Genomic DNA, 18042 nt, shown 5'->3' with positions numbered 1-18042 from the left:
CCACCCATAACCATGCCCCTTTTTGTCTGCATGTATTAGACGTTAGGTGCAGTGCATTACAGAATATGCTTAGCAAGTTGTGCATGTAAATTCTAATTAATGCCAATTAGTGCTCATTATTTATTTATAGCATTTATATCCCACAATTTCCCACCCACGGGCAGGCTCAATGTGGCTTACAACAGTCTGTAAAAACATACATCAAGTCAGCAAACATACAATCAATTTCTTTGAAGTGTAAGTGAGAAAGGGTAAAAGCAAAGAAGGGAAAAAGAGAAAGAGGAGTGGTGATCAATATGACGCCTTGACAGAGACAGTTCAGAAGTAGGAGATGCTAGGCGGGATTTGAGCGTAAGCTCTGCCAAATAAAAAGGTCTTGAGGCGTTTTTTGAAGGTCGGGTGATCAGGAGTAAGTTTCACCAATGTAGGTAGACCATTCCACAAATGAGCGCTAACATAGGAGAAGGTGGTTGCATAGGTGGTCTTGTACTTGAGGCCACTATATACTGGGTAATGGAGATTTAGGTACGAACGAGCTGATCTGTGAGAGTTCCTAGGCGGCAAGCTGATAAGGGTGTCCATACATGCTGGGGCTTCACCGTAGATGATTTTATGCACCAGAGTGCAAATTTTAAAAGTGATTCGGTCCTTGACAGGAAGCCAGTGCAGTTTCTCACGCAGTGGTCTTGAACTTTCGAATCCCAATGTACCATAAATTATAGCATATAAGTGCTGTTATCAACTCTAATTAGCTTGTTAATTCAATTAAGTTACGCGCATTGTTATAGAATCTGCCTGGATTTTGGCGCAGATCTCTAGGTGCGCTGTATAGAATCCGGGGGCATGCTACCAGTGTGCCACATTAATAGACTATTGCCTAGCACATCAAACGGCAAGTGACCGACTCACCTGCAAATGCGCAGTAGAGTCAGAACGCTGAGAGTGTAGAAGTCCAAGCCCCGCCTCCACCAGCAGTACAGCCCAATAGGGAGGAGGGCTTGGACATGGGCGTGGAAATCGGAGGAGGATGGAGCAGGGAGGGAAGGAGGGGGCGGAATGGGGGAAACAGACGCAGCGATGGAAAACTGACGACTCGACGCCGGCGGAAAGAGGGGGGGCGACGCCGGCGGGGATGGCGAAATGGCGGCGGCAGGGATGACAGGGCACAGGAGGTCACAATTGCGGTGGATGGGAGCCCGAGGATGGAGGGTAGGGGAGAGAACAGTTGATGGACACGGGTGGATGGAGCGGATGGGAGAGGGGAGAGGAGGGTTGCTGGACATGGGGGGAGGGCAGGGGAGAGAGCAGGGTTGGTGGATGGGGGGAGGCCATAGGAAGACAAAAAACTAGCCCGTTGTTACGGGCTTAATGGCTAGTATGTACATAAATACCAATTTGTGATGTCATTCACATACATAAGTGCGCCTATTCTATCAATTAATGCCCACGATTGGCACCTAAATAAGACACCGATTTTAGAAGTCCATAGACCTGTTGAAAATATGCACACCTAAATAAAGGCATCGGTGCAGGTTTACACTAGCATTCTATGAGGCTCATTTTCGAAACAGAAAAACATCCAAAAAGCATTTGGACGCTGTATTTGCCAAAACGTCCAAATCGCTATTTTCAAAACCCATTTTTAAGATGTTTTACTATGCAGTTCATCAGCAGTACATCCAAATCACAAGGGATGTGTCAGGAGAGCGTGTCGAGGGTGGGATTTGGAAGGTCCTAACACTTGGGACATTTTTCTGCCATAATGGAACAAAAAAAATGTACAGGGCTACAATTTAGATGCTTTGGTCTAGACCTGTTGTTTTTTTGTTTTTTTTTAAAATCACGATTAAGTCACAAAAAGGTGTCCTAAATGACCAGATAACCACTGAAGATATTAAAGCATGATTCTCCCTTACCCCACCCCCCCAGTGACCCTCTCCCACCCCCCAAAGATATAAACGAAACAGTACATACCAGGTTTTAAGACAGCTTCAGATGTTATGGCCAATCCTATTAGAGCAGCAAGCCTAGTGATCAGTGCAGTGCACTGTAGAGAAGGGGACCAGGCTCATAATCCACCCAGTCACACTTATGGTGTAACGTGTGAGCCCTCCAAAACCCTACCGTACATCCAAACAGGGCCGTGCCAACACGGTAAGCGAGGTAAGCAACGCAGGGGGGCGCCGCCGACCTCTAGAGGGCGCCACTCACTTGCAAAATCTTTTACCTGAAGCTGTGATTCTCCTCTCTCCCCTGCCCTTCCCACATCAGGAAGTGAAGGTAGCCCAGCAGTGCTGGCACAGACACGCTGCTCTGCTAAAGCTGTTTCAAAGAGTATAACCAGCAGCTATTTATGGCTTTGGTGTGTGAACAACTTTCATTCAGGGTGAGCTGGAACAACATTCAAATTAAAGAGAACAGGTTTGGAGGCAGGTGTGCAAGTGAGACTGGGGAGAAATAAAAAATAAATAGTGTAATTGTTATCAGTAAGTGGTTCAAAGTTTTTGTTTTTTGAGCATGTACACTGAGAGGAGGGCATGACTGCAATGATGTGTACATAATTATCATATCTACAGCTAAAATCCATTTAATTGGCTGAGGTTCAAAGAGGAAGTTTAGCTGACGTATAGTGTAGAATAGCTGGTAAGTAAAAATCTGATTGCTTTTTTGTGTGTTTGTTTTTATATAAAACATTCTGCTTGGATAGGGAGAGTTTGTGATATTTGAAAATACATTTTGCTTTAATGAAATTGCTAAACTTTAGAGTCAGAGACTTATCAATGAGGGATACATACAGTGGAAAGGAAGCCCTGGAAACAGAGTTAAGAGGACAGATACCAGCAACAGAATCAGATACTGGGCCAGCATGATCAGAAAAAGAAAGTCACCAGCCAACAAAGGTATAAAAAATCATTTTATTTTCATTTTAGTGTTTGGAATATGTCTACTTTGAGAATTTACATCTGCTATCTTATTTTGCAATGTATAGCAGTCTCCAAGAGACTGGGCTCCCAGTGAGCCAGGGAGGTCAGACTATGTAATTGAGATGAAGAGACCCCCCCCCCCCCCCCCCCCCCCACTGTAACAAAGACAGGAACATGCATAATCAACGCTTAGGTCTCTGCAGTTACAAGGGCTGGTCATTCCTAATTATGCTAATAGTTTTTAACAGGCTAAGTCCCACTGAAAAGCCTCTTTATAAAGGCAGTGCTTTCTCTGGAGAGCAGTGTTAAGAAACAGCAGGAATTGTGTTTATTTTTTTTAACTGCTTTCCTGTGTAAGCTAATTTACAGTTTTCTAGTATATGCTTGACATTGAAGGGTGTGGTAGACCCTTTTGTCAGGTCTGGCTGGGCCTGTAGTTTTCAGTCTAAAGGAAAGACAGGTAGCAATGGAGAAACATCTAATGAAGAAGCGAGACCGGGGGGGGGGGGGGGGGGCACCAACTGATAGTCTGCAGGGGGGCACCAGAGACCCTTGGCACGGCCCTGCATCCAAAGTTGGAATTAGGTGTCAAGTCAAAAATGCCCTTCCACATGAAGACCCAAGTGCATAACTGTTCTTATAGAATAAGGGGAAGAGGGATGGGACTCGATATACCACCTTTCTGTGGTTACCATCAAAGCATTTTACATATTATATAGGGGTACTTTATTTTGTATCTGGGGCAATGGAGGATTAAGTGGCTTGCCCAGAGTCACAAGGAGCTGCAGTGGGAATCAAACCCAGTTTCAAAGGTTTTCAGGCCACTGCACTAACCATTGGGATACTCCTTGGCTTGCTACCTGCAGAATGTACGCATCTATATTTTGACAGGCCATTATAAAATTTACCTCCTAAGTATAATACTTGAACAGTGGCCATGCCTGCCTCTATTCTTGGAGGTTGTGAGCTCTACCTGTGCTACATCCCATGCCCCAGCCTTCTTGAGCAGTGGAAGATCTGACATAGGGCTTAAACCAGAGACTTTTCGTAAGGTAGAGAACAGCTCTACCAGTGATCCATGGGAACGATCCAAAATCAAGTCTTTTTTTTTTAATGCATAACAGATGCAGAATAATGGAGAAAAATCAGTGGTAGCAGCAATTTTATTGTTTTTTGTGAGATAATCTCTTATCTACCTTTCAGGGCAATTATAAAATGCACATACCTATAAAAGTCACTTAACGCAGCTGATTTTTCTTCCTTTCATCTACAGCCAAACCAGTGTAAACAGGGCTATCTGTTCAGAACAAAGTCTGGCTGTGTCTACATTTTGTTTTCTCTTTTTAAAAATAAAATCTGGATGTCATTTGCATCTGTTTTTTTTTTTTTAATTATTCATCTATATGTTTATTGAGGTTTGATGAAACCGCCCTAGTTGTACAGCAAATCAGGATGACGAACAATATAAAATAGCAGCAAAGTAACACAGAAAGGAACTCCATTAAAATATAGGACTGAAGTCAACATTCATTCATAACAAAAGAACGTAAGAATAGCCATACTAGGTCAGACCAATTTATTTAATTTATTGCAGTAGCTCAAAGAAATACTATCTGTTGCTTGATTGGAGAATGGTGTCCCTGAAAAATCACACACAGAGAAAATGTTTCAAAATTTGTGAATTATTTTTATTTTTTAATTTTTTTAAACACATTTATATCCCGCATTATCCCACTTAGTTTCAGGCTCAATGTGGCTTTCGCAATACCGTAGAGGTAGACTCCGGTTCAATAATACAAATACGTCTTGCCCTATCCTTGACCGTCTTTAAATCTAGATTGAAAGCCCACCTCTTTAACATTGCTTTTGACTCGTAACCACTTGTAACCACACGCCTCCACCTACCCTCCTCTCCTCCTTCCTGTACACATTAATTGATTTGCTTACTTTATTTTTTGTCTATTAGATTGTAAGCTCTTTGAGCAGGGACTGTCTTTCTTCTATGTTTGTGCAGCGCTGCGTATGCCTTGTAGCGCTATAGAAGTGATAAATAGTAATAGTAGTAGTCTCTTGTAACCAGAGCTAATATTGTGATGTCATAATGCCTCAGGCCACCAATAAGAGCCAACCTCATCAGTGATGTCACAATGGCTTGATTGTCCTATACTTGGCTTACTTTTATTACATAGCTCTTTGAGCAGGGACTGTCTTTCTTCTGTTTGTGCAGCGCTGCGTACGCCTTGTAGCGCTATAGAAATGCTAAATAGTAGTAGTAGTAGGTATGTTTGTGCAGCGTTGCGTACGCTTTATAGCGCTATAAAAAAATGCTAAATAGTAGTAGTAGTAAATAATAAGTACAGTAGAAAGCATGTAACAAACATCAGTTTAAAACAACAAGGAAATAAAGAGAGGGTAGTTATAGAAATCTAGTACGCCATTGAGGAAAATGCTTTGCACCCTAATTAATGCATGTGTGTGTTTCATAGTCAGACAGATTTGGCACCAGTGAGAGACTGGTGTAGCATATGGTTATTTTCTTGAACAGAATGAAGGGATTTTCTACAGTAGTGGAAGAGGTCAAGCATGGAGACTTTATGGATGCTTAAATAATATAGTAATAAGAAATTCATGCAGTCTGGTAGAAATAGTTGCGCTAATAACTCTCATCTGTCCAGGATATCACTTTTCATCCAAACAGGATGCCACAATTCTCCGTAATCGTACCATAGCTTTGTGGAAACATGCACGCAGGTTGGGTGGGTCGGAATGCTTTCAGAGGAGAGTAAGAACAAAGGTGGCTGTTATAATTACTCAATTATAAAGGGTAAAACACAGTAACCCAAAGGGATCCACATAAAGTCAAAGAACGACCCACTGGGAATGAGTGACACAGAATGGAGCTACTCTCTCAGGCCCTGCCGGGGTCTTATGACTAAGGAAGAGCAGCCAAGAAATTTTTGATTAATGTCCTTTCCCATGACACATCCAGGAATGTTTGCTCTGATCTTTTCATTGGCCATTTTTTTAAATCTTTTTTTGAAAGCGAGGACACTATTTGGGGGGGGGGGGGGGGGGGGAAGGTGCACTCTTTCTGAAACAGTATACACCCCTTTCCTGATAGCATGGACACGTGTGCTGCTTGCACTTGTGTAATAGTTCACAAATGCACAAGGGCACACTGTTTCATTAGAGCGCACCCTGATTCCAAACAGTACGTCTCCTTTCAGAAGAGAGTGCACTATGATCATCAAATGGAAAACATGAATTTTCATATTTTCCTGCTCAGTTTTAGGGTTTAACAACATGCAGTGACATAGGATACAATATTGGCCACTGTCGGAGATAGTGATGGACTTTGGTCTGGCCACGATGACATATCTTATGTTCTTATCTAGTGCCTTTGAGTCTTGGGAGTTCTTCTACCTGCTTGCCCCAAGTACTTAAGAACTGGAACTAGTGATAAAATTCAAGAAACAATTGGCTAGGGAGAGGTTCAAAACGTATGACCTTTACGCAATATTTCAATTGTGACAAGCTACAATTCTGCATTTTCTGAATTAAAGTTTAAGTCACTTCACTACCCCATTCCGTATCTTTCTTCCCCTAGGACATGCCTGAACCCAACAGTGACCAGAATTACAAGTCCATGGAAGCCATGGAAATTAAACTAGGCCTGTCTCAGCCTGTTCCATCTGGCCCGGAGCTATACAACCCCCACAATCTTTATCATTTAATGACTTTCTTGTTTCCTATTCATAAAAGTACCTGGTCAAATGTTTTTTTGAGCCCACAACTACTCCATTTAGAGAAATGTTACCCACAGAGAGAGTCATTTGGGCCAACCTGATTGCAGCAGGAAAATCCCTTTTGTCCGCTGGCCTTCATCATCAGAAAAGATCTCAATCATTTCAACAGAATCTTGCCATGAGCACCATTAGGAGATAAAGCACTTTGAAAGCTCCTCATGAAGCACGGCTTTATAGCAGGGGTTCTCACCCAGTCCTCAGGACACACCTAGCCAGTCGGGCTTTCATGAAATCCACAATGAATATGCATGAGATAAAGTTGTATACAATGGAGGCAGTGCATGCAAATTTATCTCATGCATATTCATTGTGGATATCATGAAAACCAGACTGGCCTGGTGTGTCCTGAGGACTGAGTTGAGAACCCCTGCTTTATAGTGATGCTAGCACACAAAGGTTATAAGGTCCATCTAGTCCAGGGGTTCTCAACCCAAGCCTCAGAACATACCCAGCCCGTCAGGTTTTCAGGATACCCACAATGAATATGCATTAGATTTGCATACAATGAAGGTGTGCCACTGCAGGGCACTTAGCACCGATTCTGTAAGGGCATTAGTGCACCCTCATGCCATGTTAGTATATTCTCTTTCAACTATCCACTCTATTGCATATCCATCATCTGCAAAAAAAAAAAAAAAAAAGGCAAACCTTCTGTTTCTTGCTTATGAAACCGTCAGAACCAAATGGTAACCGAACACAGAAAGTCCCACGAAAAATTGCAACAAACCAAGAAGTGGAAAATGAGGGACGGCTGGACAAACCACAGGTTCAACAAATACAATTTATTGCGTAAAAGCAAATGTCAAGACTCGACACGGCACCGTGTTTCGCCATGCAAAATGCCTGCCTCAGGAGTCTGATGGTGCGGAAATGAGAATGGGATTATGCAGCTAAATAGGAATAGCAAGGTGGTCTTTAAAAAGACCGTGCATGGGGTGATAAGGGAGGAGCAAGATGGCGTCCTAGCTGTGCTCACGGAAGCTCTCAAACTGTTTGTTGGAATTTTCTAACTTTTCCCCGATTTCTAATTATGCCTCATACCAAAAGAAAGGGGACGACAAAAGTGCAACCGTCAATTGCACTAACGTCGTCTCCCAACCAGCAGACATTAGACCGCTTTGTGAGAAGCTTACCTCTCGATACCGGCGTGGCGATCCCCGCATTGACCAACAACAAAGGAGCGACGTCGGCCAGGGGCCTGGATATCACCTTATCGCCGCCGACGCTGAATCCGCCTCCTTGTCCCGCAGGCGCCAGAGTGGAGTCAGGGGATCAAGCGGACTCCGAAGTGGGTAACGACTTGTCCCTTTTTGGCGGTTTCTCCCCTGGACCAGCGGTGGAAAATGTACTGGAGCTGGAAAAGCCCCAGGAGGTTACAATGGAAGCTATTTGGTCGGCGCTCCAGAGACTGACCACTGAAGTTGCTAAATCCACACGAGAAATTTCCACGGTTGCTAGTAAGTTGACTATTATGACAGAATCGTATGAAGAAATTAAAAGAGAATCTGCTATCCAATTTGCTACAGTAAATGAAGATATTAAATCTGTCAAGATGACTGTAGACTCTCTTGTAAAAGATAAACTTTACACTGCTCGTAGACTAGAGCAGATAGAAAATGATAATCGACGCCTTACGCTTAGGATGTTAAATTTTCCTATTTCACCTGCTTTGACTCCTCGAGATTTCCTTAAAAAATATTTACAGGAGATCTTGAAGTTTTCCGATGCGGATATTCCACCTTGTAATAAAGTTTACTATTTACCTAAAGTGCAAAAGCAAGGAGAAGATCCTCAATTTCCAGTAATAGATATTCAAAATTTAACTGCACTACTAGAAGATTCCATGATAGAAATAACTTCAAGAGGGACTCTTATAATATCAATGGTCTTCGAACAGGATTTAAATATGATTATGAAAAAATATTTTAAATATTCGTCAGCTTTATTTTGTGGACAGAAAATATGGGTATATCCTGACGTTACCAAGATAACACAACAGCGACGAAAGCAATTTCTCATACTTAGAGATGAAGTAAAAGCGTTAGGCGCAACATTTACCTTAGCATATCCATGTAAATGCATAATTCGAATGACTGGCACTAAATATGTATTTTTTGAGCCTATTCAGTTGAAGGCTTTTCTGGACGCCAAAAAGCCAACTAGTTGAATAAGAACAATGATTGATATCAGCAAATAAGAGTTAAGAGATATAATATCAGGACTATGCCAATTTATGTTAAATTTTGTTCCTTTTTTTCCTTCTCTTTTTTAGAGTGATAATTCTCCTTAAATTTGTTTAGACTCTCCCCCCTCCTCCACTAATGATGGTCTAAGGAAGAGAGATAAGATAAATATATGTGACATGTATGCTTGATTGAAATATATTATATATATGTTTTATTTTCCTCTATAACTCTCTGTATTGCCTTACAAACGTGATTTGTTTGTATGAAATTAAAACCAATAAATATAATAATAAAAAAAAAAAAAAGACCGTGCATGTATGATGCACTACAGAAAAAAGTATGGCAGTTCACGCCTAATACTTCAATGAGTGAAAGTGCTTCGTAGCATGAAAACTAATGTCTCCAGTAGAGTAGGGAGTGCGAGTTTTCACGCTACAAGGCACTCCACTATACCACCAGTTTCTTACCAGAGACTATGGGGGTCTTTTACTAAGGCGAGCTAGCATTTTTAGTGCATGCTAAAAACAGGCGTGCTCTAAATACCATAAACACCCCAGGACACACCCTCCTTAGCTCAGACAGTCTAAAAATACTCGGAGTCACAATTGATCGTAACCTTACCCTTGAGAGCCAAGTAAACTCCGTAATAAAGAAAATGTTCTACTCAATGTGGAAACTTAAACGATTAAAGCCTTTCTTCCCGAGAGAAATTTTCCGAAACCTAATCCAATCAACGGTCCTAAACCATGCAGATTACTGCAACAGAATCTACGCGGGATGCAAAGCACAACTCGCAAAAAAACTCCAGACCACCCAAAACACAGCAGCCAGGCTGATATTTGGTAAAACACGATTCGAAAGTGCCAAACCCCTCCGAGAAAAGCTGCACTGGCTCTCAATCAAAGAAAGGATCATCTTCAAAATCTGCACTCTGGTCCACAAAATTATCTACGGCGTAGTCCCAGGATATATGTTAGACCTCATAGACCTACCAACCAGAAACAGATTCGGATCAGCACGATCTTACCTAAACCTACATTACCCAAATTGCAAAGGACTTAAATGCAAAACAACTTACGCATCCTACTTCTCCTACATAAGTGAACAACTATGGAATGAACTCCCAAAAGCTGTGAAGACAATCCACGACCATCTAAACTTCGGGAAATCATTAAAAACCAACCTCTTCAAAAAGGCTTACCCCACCGATCCACCGTAAATCCCCACCCCCAGCAACACATCCTAACCAATGATCGTACTGGACAATATACAATCTTCATTCCCCTCGACCCTCATGGTACCTAATGCACACCTACCTCATTAGACCACAATATAAGCTTGTATTTGTTATCTACCGACTTGGCGAACGCCATTACGGTACTATGTAAGCCACATTGAGCCTGCAAATAGGTGGGAAAATGTGGGGTACAAATGTAACAAATAAATAAATGCTACAGACACCAATGTATTCCTATGGACTTCTCTAGCGTTTAGCGTGTGCTAAAAACGCTAGCGCGCCTTAGTAAAAGATCTCCTATTTCTTAGCTGTGGTTGTACTGAAGAGTAGAGAACCCATATTCAGGTGAATTAGGGTAAAATATGACTGTTACCATATAAATGGACTTGTTTGGATTTTGACATTACACTTCTAGGATCTGATTTTTAAATGTTGTTCTTCCTATCCACCCTTTGGGGGGGGGGGGGGGGAGAGAGAAATTGTTTGAAAATAGAGCCTTTAACTGTTTCAAAAGTTCCAGGAGGTCATGACTATGAAAGGCAGACAGAGCCCTGCTACAGAGAACGATTATGAAGGACGCTGATAGAACAGCTGCTCACAAACAAAACAGTTTTATAGGCTTTTTAAAGAAAACTGCCTCAGGTTCCTTTAAAACTAATGCAAAAAGAAGATCAGAGATTCTATTTGGAAGGCAAAAGAAAAAGGTTCTGACTCCATTTACTGATAGAAGAGTTTTGTGTGTGTTAGACAAGACCTCCCACACTTCACATGACTGCAATCCTCAGCTCTCTCGGTTCACTTTATCCTCTGCATTCCAGGTGCTGCCCTCTGCTCTTTTCTTTATGCTTCTCTGGCTCTTTGTTAAGCCCTTGTGAAGTCGGCATGAGCTTCCAGAATTTGGCATGTGAACCTGGCATCCAGCAGCATTCACTGTGGCTTGTTTATAGGGTTATAGGACAATAAAATGGATGCAGACAGGGTGAGAAAGCAGTGTGGCTAGGACCTCAGGCCTTTGTAGAGCTCTGGGGATTTAATTCAACATAGTGAAGGTTTATCCATTGCTTCAGGCAAGTGGTGGCTTGCTAGGTTTTGAGAGGGTTTACTTGTTAAAAAGGCAGGTAAGACCTAGCAAAAGCCATTCGCATCCATTGTTCAGGTTGTTACATGCCAGACTTCTGCAAATGTCTCTCACCACATCCGATTCCACCCCTTGCTCCAAGATGCAGAGAGGGTTCTATTTTGGAGGGCATGGAAAAAGTGCATTTTTAAATCTTTTCTTTTATTTCAATTTTTATTATTATAATAATAATAATTATGAAACAAACAACTTGCACAACTTGCCATGCTTTAACATAGGCAGCTGAGACACCTCGGGTTCAAATTCACAAAATTCACAACAGCACACAAAATACAATAATGACACGACACATGGTATTTTAATATGGCATAACACGGCCCGCAGCTTTATTTATATACAACACATTTTAACCATGGGCATACCCAAGCCGATCCAGCCTCTGGCTCATTGTCCAACCCAGTCCGCCGTCATAGCAAGACTGACCAATCGTAAACTGAGCTCCCCGCCGCCCAGCAAGGGAGCTCCACCGTAAGCGCAGCTGCCCCAGCTGCCTAGCTTACACCATCATGTCGTCTGGGCTCCGCCCCAGGGTTTTTAAACCCCGTTTACTCTCCTCCCCTACCAGCAGGGTGCCCTTTGGCGGCAGGAATGAGCCCACCCCGCTTCCATGGCACCCCGCTGGCACAAACGCGCATGCCCCTCGGTGCACGGTACCATGTTATCTGCGGCTCCGTGCACCTATGGGGCACTGCGCCTATCTTTAAGCAGAATCTTCTCCTTAATAGGAAAGTCTAGAAAGCATACCACGATATCTCTCGGGGATGAATCTCGCTGTGGCCCAGCAACCCGATGTACACGTTGAATGCGGAGGTCCAGTTGCTGGCTCCCCTCTTCTGGATTTAATATATATAAACACAACTCCCGTATCACCGCCTCACAGTTGCCAAAAATATCCAGTTCTGGTATTCCTTTAAATCGCAAGTTATTACGTCTCGACCTATTTTCTAGGTCCTCCAGCAGTTCCTTAAGTTGTTGCTATTCACCACTGTCCTTATCGACTGTTTTATGGAGTTTCCCCATATCCGATTTTAATGTCGCCATCCCCTCCTCCACCTCACCAACTCAGGTCCCCAACTCGCGGATTTCTGTCCTGATATCCTTCAGGGCCTTTTGTACATCCGTTCGGACTCCTGTCAAGTCTGCTTTTAAGTCCTGAAACCAGCCCACGACATCCAATTTAGTAATCTCACTGGTTTCCTCCATTTCTTCAACTCCATGTGCCTCCCCCGAGCTCCATCTTTGTCTCCTTCCTCTCAGGACCCGTTGGATTCACCCTCAATTTCTTAGTCTGCACCGTCAGAAAACGGAATCGCTCAAGGCTCTTCAGTGGCATTATGTTAGGACTGCTTTCCGCCCCTCCAGACCTTGAAAAACCAAACTGTTCTGTGGGTTTAACGTAATTTAGTAAAAGCCCCAGCGGAGCTCCGCTCTCAAGCAGCCATCTCGGTCAGTGACGTCACTTCCTCCACATTTTTTAATCTTTATCCTCAAGCTACTTGGCCCTGACTCTTTACCACCACTAAACTTCTGCTGGCCAAATAAAGATTACTTTTCCCTCTCCTTGTCTACATATCGGTGTGTCTGCAATTTAAGCAGTCAGGGTTATTTTTTCTGCTCCGGGTGCATCAAACTGATAACTTAGATCAAAGATTGTCAGGTTGCATTAGGTTATGATTGTGGAATCCCACCATGTCTAGGCAGATGTGGGACTGACCTTTATTAGGGTTGTGCAGGGTAAAACATTTCATTCTGCTTAGTTTCTACACATCAATAGATGCTCTCACTATAGTGTGATCGGTAGCAGACTCTCTCACCAGAAATCTAATTATTAAACAAATGAAACCTTATGAATCCAGGGTGCCTACAGAGATGGTCTCCCCTTTAATGGATTCATCATCATACATAGTAACATAGTAACATTGTAGATGACGGCAGAAAAAGACCTGCATGGTCCATCTAGTCTGCCCAAGATAAATTCATATCTTGAATTTGTACCTGTCTTTTCAGGGCACAGACCGTATAAGTCTGCCCAGCAGTATTTCCCGCCTCCCAACCACCAGTCCCGTCTCCCATCACTGGCTCTGGTACAGACCGTATAAGTCTGCCCTCCCCTATCCTAGCCTCCCAACCACCAACCCCTCTTCCCCCCACCTGCCTCCGAAACCAACCACAGAGTAAAGAACTCCCAAATGGAGAAAAATCCCTGTAGCAAAAAAAACGAAGGAATCTATTTGCTATAGAGATAGTCCCCTATCCAAAACACTGTATTTCTTCAAAAAACTGGAGAAATCTCCCAATAATTAAAGAACAGGTGCACCATATGTGAATAAAGAGAAACCGTCACTTAGCTCAACCACTGAACCGAAGAATAACTTCTTTCTTAATCCAACCATGGAGAGCCCCGGCTTCAACCATAGGACACCAAGAGTGGCCACCTGTCATTGCCCCGTCAGAGAGATCCCCTGTTTCGATCCTGCCTCTGGAAGAATTCATAATAATACCCACCAGTCTTGAAAGTTTAGTTTCCCATTTTGATTCGCTTTACTTTTTAATTTTGGTTTCAGGGCTATTTCATTAATGGTGAGCATTATTACACAATGGTGCACACTATGGGTAAGCAAACGAAGGAGTAGGGTGGGCTGGCTCTTTCCAAAAACCAAGGGAAATAATGTGCAGTTTTAAGTCTTTATTAGAATCATCAAGCAAGTCGACACAGCTGCTGTGTTTCGATGCCTAAGCGCCTGCCTCGGGAGTCTTTGTGATGCCTCTAAGTTATTATGCTGCGACAGCCTTTTAGAAGTATCGCTATTGACATTTGGATTATGATATTTGTTTTCCAAGCTTTGTCTTTTTGTACAAAAGCCTTACTTTAGTACAATAACTTAGAGGCATCACAAAGACTCTTGAGGCAGGCGGTTCAGCATCGAAACCCAGCAGCTGTGTCGAGTCGCTTGATGACTCTTTAATAAAGACTTAAAACTGCACATCGTCTCCCTTGGTTTTTGGAAAGAGCCAGCCCACCCTACTCCTTCTTTTGCTTGACTGTTTCTCACGTAGGGATTGAGTGTTCCTCCACTTTTGTGGTTCCCTCTCGTTGCACACTATAGGTACACAGGTCTTCAAGAGACTCCTGTTGAGCACATTCGCTTGTCCAGAAGACTCCTAGTAACTCTTCAATAGGCCCAGCAATTTCAGGGCTGAAGAATCATGATTTAAGTGGAATGAACGGATTTATTCACATCCTAAAGGATAAACAAACAAGAGTCAACGCAAACCATAGGAAAAAACAACAGCGGAGAAGATGAACATAGGAGGAAATCTTTTATTCACAGGTCTACAGAATGACTTGAAACAGACTGTGTTTTAGCGACAGGGCCTGCGTCAGGCAGGGCCGCTGAGAGGGGGTGGGGGGTTAAGATTCCCTGGGCCCAGCCTCCAAGGGGGGCCCAGTGCCAGAAGGTTCTGCTTCTTCAGTCTGTTTCTTTCCTGCTCCTGTGTGTCGGGACCCGGGTGATTGCGTTAATGTGATAACCCAGGTCCTGGCACACAGGAGCAGGAGAGTGACAGACCGAGGGAGGAGCAGATGCAAGAAGGTAAGGAGAGTGGCGGCAGTAGCCTGAGTGGGCAGGGGCTGTGGCAGGCAAAGGGGGGGGGGGGGCATTGGCAGCGGTGGCCCTGCCCTGGGCCCAGCTTTATCTCTTGGTGGACCTGGGACTAGATCTATATCATATATAACACACTTTTATAAATGGAACGATCAAAGGCACATATCAGATGTATATCCCGCTTATCACAAACAAGTGTATCAAGCAATGCTCCCTCCAAATACATTCTATCTATTAAGGTGTGTAACATATGATATAGATCTAGTTTGTCTCTACATTTTCTGAAAAATTGTGATTAAAGATTTCCTGCCATTTTCGTCTACTCCGCTGTTGAGTTTTGTATTGGTTTGCTGCACCCTGAAGCGGAGCCAACATTTCGAAATATGATCTTGTTGGTGCCTCCATCTATAGTTGTTAAGTGCTCTGCATTTTTACTTTTTTAAAAAGTCTTTATATATAGATATAGATTGTGATATCCCCTTTCTCACTCAGGGTGACCTGGTTCTCAATATGCAAATCATATGCAGATTAGTGTGCTACCTCTTCTCACTCAGGGTGACCTGGTTTCCACTCAGCAAATTAAGCAGGTCTCACCAACTGCATATATCTCAGGCAACTCTTTATTCCAGCCCCTGGGCACACTTCTTCTAGCCTAACACTTTATGTTTTCATCACATTGAGCCTCCCCACACAGATACATGGGCTCAGTACTATACCAATACTTTGGGGACTCTCACCCCAGGCTTTGCAGCCTGCTTCTCTCAGTACCCTGGACACACAGTCCCCTCCTCGAACACACAGTTCTAGACACACAGTCTTTTCTTCTTTGGACACACAGTCCCTCTTTGAACCCACAGTTCTAGACACACAGTCTTTTCTTCTTCGGACACACAGTCCCTCCACTGAACACACAGTTCCTATGAGGACACACAGTCAAACACTAATGCTTTAGGGACTTCTTACCCCAGGACTTTCAGCCTGCTGATCTCCTTTGGACACCCACTCCACCCCCAAGTCCATAAGGTTAGCCAGTATCTTTCAGGGGCTCTCTCTTCTTTTGCTGCTAGCTCACTTCCCTCCTTTCCTAACTCAGGTGGGGTATAAAGTGGTTAATTAGCCACCCAGGACCCAGCCCATAATCTCCTGCACCCGTGGGCCTCCCAGGGCTCTCCCCCGGTCCTAGCGACCTCCATCTTCTTCTAGCACCCTCTAGTGGCCTACACCGTATAGGACACCCTCTTACTTATCACAAGATATATAAAACTTCTGCTCAGATTGAATGCATTCATATAAATAGTGGACCCTATAATGATAGCTGCAGTTGGCGGTTCAATGTGCTAAACTGGCAAAAGAGAACTTGAAAACCTCTGCGATGATTGTTCCATAATAATATTAACATATATTAAATATTCTACAAGTGCTGTCATAAGTGAGAAGGTGTTTTGGTTTGGGGTTATTTTGTAAAAGCAACATAGGCATTTATGTGACTTTGGGGACCTTTTACAAAGCTGCACCTTAGCACACCCATACGCGAGTCTTTGCTGCCCAGAAAATGACCGATTTTCCAATTTAATGGCCATGCAATAATGTTTCATTAGCATGCGGCCATTAACAAAAATTAGCACATGAGCCCTTAATGCCACCTATTTTGTAGGCAATGCCAATGTGTTCTCAGATAGCGAGAACAACGCTGGATCTTTTCTCTCAATACTGTTGAACCTATGGCTTTGAACATGGCTATAGAGTGGCAAGCGTTCTCTTGAATATTACTACCTTAAGAACTGGCTTGCTTGTGATTGTCTGTTCCTGGCGGCCATTTTGGACAATCTTTTAAGCTCTGGTTCCACCTCAAGAAGCAGCGGGTTCACGAAGCAAGTGGCCCTTGTCGGGGGTTTTGGACAGCTGGAATTGTTCATGTACTGCAGCACTTGAAGAGAGTTCCTCTATGTACTGGAGCAGTAGCAATTTGGTGATCTGGTATTGGGAAAGGCTACCTCCTCAGTGAAGCTAAGTTTTTGTGGGACTTTATTTTAATATAAGTCATGAAATACCAGGTGTGTATCTTGGAACTTTGGGGATTTGATGTGGATATTTTTGGTTTTTTTTATGACTAAAACAGATTGTGTGGGTTTTGGCTATTTTTCACTGGTTTTTTTGGTTAGCAACTTTTTTCTCCATTTTTGGAGGGTTTATTTTTGTTGTTGTTGTTGCTCTTTTTTCTAGAGATAGATAATTTGGGGCCAATGATAATATCTGGGAATCCCTATGGGATAGACTGACACGTTTGGTCAGACCATTGCTCTTTGAGTTTTGAGGACTCATTAGCTTAAATTGAGATTTTTTTTATAGCTTCCTACAGTCTGGGTTAGTCATTTTGTTAGCAAACTGCATGTTTGATGCTTTGTGGGGGGATATTTTGAAAGTTTGCTACCCCGTGCATATTTTTTCTGATTCCCATGATAGGTATGTGTGCCATCTGGTTGGCACACATACCTATCATGGGAATAACACCACACAATTTTGTAAGAGGTTATTTCTCCAAGTAAAACAGGTTATCCACACAGAAAACTCTTTACAAGGGAAGGGGAAGGGACTTGGGGTTTTGCCCAGACTTTTTTTTTTCAGCTATAGTTCAAGGTGAGTTATATTCGATATTTTCCTGTTCCCAGGGGGCTTACAATCTAGGAGGCCATATATATTTCCCGCATTAATGGCCATGCAATAATTTTCCCATTAGCGTTTGAGCACTTACTGACACCTATTTTGTAGGCAGTAAGTGTTCACATGCTAACCATGTGCTAATCAGTTAGCGTGCGGTGATGTAGCTACAAAACCAATTAGTGCAGTTCAAGTCTATTCTCCACCTCCCTGACCTGCTCCCAGCATTAAGAAACAATTTTTATTTTTTTAGCACGTGGGTAGCATCCACACATGCAAAAGTTACCATGGGATGCCTTTGCATACCCTGCGGTAAGCACGAGTTAATGCTTACCGCAACTTAAGAAAAGAGACCCTAGGTTTGTAGCTGAAGCAATGGAGGGTTAAGGGGTCCTTTTAATAAAGCGCACTGAAAAATGGCCCGTGCCGGTGTAGGCGCGTGTTTTGGATACGCACAGGTCCATTTTTCAGCGTGCATGGAAAAAGGC

The sequence above is a fragment of the Microcaecilia unicolor genome, chromosome 8, assembly GCF_901765095.1.
Source record: "Microcaecilia unicolor chromosome 8, aMicUni1.1, whole genome shotgun sequence".
Classification (NCBI taxonomy): domain Eukaryota; kingdom Metazoa; phylum Chordata; class Amphibia; order Gymnophiona; family Siphonopidae; genus Microcaecilia; species Microcaecilia unicolor.
This window is presented reverse-complemented; position numbering follows the sequence as displayed.